This window comes from Primulina eburnea, chromosome 15, assembly GCF_022965805.1.
Source record: "Primulina eburnea isolate SZY01 chromosome 15, ASM2296580v1, whole genome shotgun sequence".
NCBI classification, from domain to species: domain Eukaryota; kingdom Viridiplantae; phylum Streptophyta; class Magnoliopsida; order Lamiales; family Gesneriaceae; genus Primulina; species Primulina eburnea.
The window spans coordinates 2348349-2353122 of record NC_133115.1 but is presented as its reverse complement, the minus strand read 5'-3'; the positions used below and the strand labels follow the sequence as shown (position 1 = coordinate 2353122).

Below are 4774 nucleotides of genomic sequence, written 5' to 3'. Positions count from 1 at the left end.
CATTTTCACGACTCTCCAATCAAAGCATTGAGATACTTTATCACGGGTTCTTCATATATATAATTCTTTGAAGTTTTTTTTAAAATCTAATTACATTAATTTTTTTAATAACTCGTTGAATGTATTCGAATAATAGTAAAATAACTCAATAAATAATGTAATTTGTTTAATTTAGAAAATGAATGTCCAAGAAAATTATTAAAATGGGGAAAATAATTGATATTAATATTAAATAAATTTAATAGTATTTTTTTAAAAAAAAATGACTTATTTGTTACATACAAACTAAAATACGAATATAACTCAACTTTATTTATCACACTTGCTTACAATTGGAAAATTTTCTCTCATCCATATATATTTATATATTATGAAATAATTTTTTTTATAAAAATGAAATAGAATGCAAAATGACATAATTGAATATGCTAATGAAATAAAGACAAGGAAAGAAAGTCAAAAAGACATAACCATAACCATAAAATGTGGTTAATTAGTATTAATTATTAATTAATAAACATTTTTTTTTTATCTATATCTTATATGTACCTACAAAAATGTGGATCATTGGCCATGTTTTCCAATTGTCAAAAGATAAAAATGACCTCCTTATCAATACAAATCCAAAAATTCAATACGGATATATCTATATAAATTTCTAATTGTTGTAAGAGTAAAAATTAAAATATCAAAATTTTATATTTATTCCACTTAAAATATAATTAATTAGTAGTCTAATTATTCCACATAATATATAATTAATAGTATAACAAATGCTAAAGAATTATCACTACAATATACATTGATTAAAGTAATTTTAATTTTATTAAATAATTCATCTCTATACTACCTTTAAATATTTTATTCTTTTAATTTTCTTTCTACATGTTATTTTATGATTTTAAAAAAAATTGTAATTATTTTTTTAGCGCAGTTTCTAATTAAGTAATAAATCGTAGTATAACAAGAAGATATAAGAAAAGTAATAATTATATATACAATAGAAGAATAACATGATAAGTATATAATAATCTAATAATATGAAATTTAATACTAACATATTTTATGATTTCTTAACTAAAAATTGAAAGTAAAGAATTTAATAAATTATTTAGGAGAATTTATGTCCTATTATTTATATATTTACATGTAAGCAGTTTTATATAGAATAGTGTAGAATAAAGGGTCAAGTTGATAAATCGAAAATAAAAAAATTTGCCCAGTTATTTACACTTTTATATAGCTAATGATTATTAAATAATAAATAAGTAATATAAAATAATAAAAATAATACTAATAATTCCTCCTTATTTTTAGATCTCGTCTTCATTTTTAAACATTGATATAGAAGGGTAATTTTGTCAATGTACAATTGGCATGCTTTGCTCAGAATGCATCTCATTATCAATTTTTAACCCAGTTTAAGCATCATTTTTTGAAGAAAATATATTCGATTTGATCGCATGCTTTGCTCATATCTAATTTGAGAGCTACATATCATGTTTTTGCCTTCATATCAAAGTAAACTATATAATCATTGTTGCAGCACCCAAACCAAATGTGATATGTAAATCAATAAGCCAAACAATATATATTTGCAAGGTATGAGAAACAGTTTATAAGTGCACCAAGACAAGATAAAAACTAAAAACAAAGAACCGGAATATGAGGATAAGAGTCATTTCAACAAAATTAATCTAAGTAATAAAGTTGCAAGATGTTCAAAGATTATCAAAGGTTGAAACCAACTTTTAAAGGATAATAATCTCAACATTTTCAGAAATGGCATGCCCTTGCAACTTTTTGCGAATCCTCTCACCATTCCCTGCATCACTAACCGAACACATCCAACTTCTATCATATATGCTGTAGGCTAAAGTATGCCAGGGAGAGTATCAAACGTTCGAGGGAGGCAACAGTTTTAAGCATGTACAGAATAAAATTATACTCACTCTCCTTCTCCATAAATCCTTTAAATTCCACTTGTTTCAATTGAGTGTTGCGCCCGACGACCACTCTCTTTTGTGCTTGTTTTAGATTAAATGTCGACCTTGCCACCTACATGCACAAGTATATATTCACAAAGTAAAACACATTATCATGGTGCAGCTAGCTAGATGATGTGTGATGAATAAATACCTTGGTTGAAAAGGTAAACTTGCGTAGAAGGGGGCAAGCATCCAGGAATACAGCAACTTCTAGTAGATCGACATCATTGGAGCAATGTTCTAATATCAAAACTAAATGTCTGAGGTTGCTAAGCTTGCAAACGGCTCGATCCAGTTTCCATCCCTGAGACTGGTGTAAAAAACGACTATGTAAAATACTTCTCTAAGGAAATAAAGAATAGATAAATAGTGAAGACATTTCAAATGCACACCTCAAAGAAGCTCGCTTGAGTAATAAAAACAATGGATTCAAGATGAGGCACATCTTTGGCAATTTTTCCAAATACACGAGGAGTGACTTGTTTCCCACAGAACTCGATAATTAAAGTTTGCAGCAATGGTACGTGAGAAAAGGACAATTTCAGCATACTTCGGCTGTTATATATTTCAAAATTGATTAGATTGATGGCAGACAAATCTATCTCCTGGACAAATTCACACTGATATATCGTCAGACTCTTCAATTGGAGATCAGGGGCATGGATTCGTAATTTGGAGGGGAGCTCACAATTTATCAAGCTCAACGATTGGAGGCTCGAGCAATTGGATAACATGCACTGTACAGCCTCGGAAGTGAAAACGATATTATCCAATCGAAGAACTTGGAGAGAATTTTTATTTGGTATCAGAAAAGAACCGCCCCACAGCCGTAGATGTTTCACCGATGGAGCTTCAGTAAGAAAATCATTAGAAAAAACAGGAAGGTAGCCCCGATTGTGAACGGAGCAAAATCTAATGGTAAGTTGTTCCACTCCCAATGTGCCAACAGAATTCATCCATTTCCTAAATTTGTCCAAGATGCATCCACTGAAAACAACAAACCAATTCAAAGGACATTACTTTAGAACCAGAGTGATGTTGCAAAAAGGTATCCACCCCTTGAGCAAACTTCCTTTGTATCACCTCATTCCCCCTAGAACCATCATCCATATTCAAGCAATATAATCTGACTTGGTTGATAAGGGTGCAAACATGCCTCCATCTCCTCGACAAAATGCTTGTCCTAACAGCATCTCTGGTATATAATCGCGAGATAATGAAACAGATGACATCGTCCGGCAATTGACTAACTCTATCTTCCCTCTCCTCTGGTTCAATATCAATATCAAAACCCTGCAAATATAATAATAATAATCAGAAAACAACTCCTTCCACAAAGATATATGTTGAATTATACCTTCGCCAGACAACGTCTTCTTGTAGAAAACCATCGATCCCAGGACAAAGCCAAAAATCCCACGCATGCTAGTACAACTCCTGCAACAAGTGGAAAATCCATGTTCCCACAAACTAAAAACCGAAAATTATAATTTTGTATTTATCCCAACGAAGGAAAAAAACAAAACGAATCATAATTAACCAAGCTATAAAACTTACCGTGTGTGTTTGGTCACCAAGATTTGAGAGGATTTCGTGAGATTTGGAATTGGATTTGGAAATTCAAGTATTTGAAATTCTATTTGGTGTTTGGTTTAAAATTTAAAAATGGTATTTACAAATCCATTTCTTGTTTTGAGAAAAAAGGATTCGAATTTGGAATTTTAAAATTTTACTAAACTACCCTTAAAAATCATATAAAGATAAATAACTAAAAAAAAGTTTAGAAATTAATAATTCTTTTCTATTATTTGTATTTGTAAATTCAAAAATTAATTATTATTTATTAATCATAATGCACATAAAATAATAATTAAAAAATCATCAAACTGATTCAAATTTTAACATGAAATTAATTATTAAACGTAAAAAGAGGCTTTGGTAATTATTATAATTTTTATTATATTAATCAGCAAATACACAAGAAACTTATAAAACTTAAACGAAATCTTTCAACTTCTAAAAAAAGTTAAAAGGAAAAAAAAAGTATAACCATTTAGAAACTTTTGGTGGAGAATGATGTGTTGGATAAAAAAGTAATTTTATGTTTTTAAAATCCAAATCCCACCAAATCTTATCAAATTTGATGGGATTTGGATATACTTGTTGAAATCCCATGAAAACCTAAGTAAATCTGAATTTTTTTTTTTTAACATCTTACCAAACAGTAATAATAGGATTTTGAAATCCAAATCCCATGAAATCTTCCCAAATCTTAGTTGTCAAACACACTGTTACGGTTGTTCATCATAATGTCAATCCAACAAAGGCGGTAGACCTTTTTTTTGGAAGATTTAGGTAAAAAAAAATACTTTATTGAATACACTGGCGAGGAAGGTCAAATTTTTAACAAGAGCCCATATAATGAAAAGGCCCGACTTTTTTTAACATACAAAATCTCAAGGGATCCGAAAATATATTATTAGTGGGTTTTGATATATTATTTAATATCTTCAGAAAATATCATATTTCGTACTTTTCAATAAAAAATATATTTGTCTAGTTTACATGGCACAGAAATAATAATCATTTTCAAATTATTTGTGATTTCATGAAAAATTAAGTAAGAAGATAATTAATATTTGTGTCGAACCATTGGGCCCATTTAGATATTGGGCCACCTGCCCTTTTACATTTTGGGTTTGTATCAGTTATTACAAGATAACTCTATTTTAAGAATGGGTATCATGTGAGACCGTCTCACGGATCTTAATATGTGAGATGGGTCA

General features: G+C 29.2%; 1 long non-coding RNA gene across 1 annotated transcript; it reads right to left on the bottom strand.

The window, feature by feature from the left end:
* Positions 1-1900: 1900 nt before the first annotated feature.
* Positions 1901-3477, bottom strand: LOC140814945 (uncharacterized). The gene is made up of 4 exons (XR_012114215.1): positions 3346-3477; positions 2381-3281; positions 2140-2298; positions 1901-2058 (listed from the first exon to the last, which is right to left on the bottom strand). It is a non-coding gene; the product is annotated as an uncharacterized lncRNA (long non-coding RNA).
* Positions 3478-4774: the final 1297 nt, after the last annotated feature.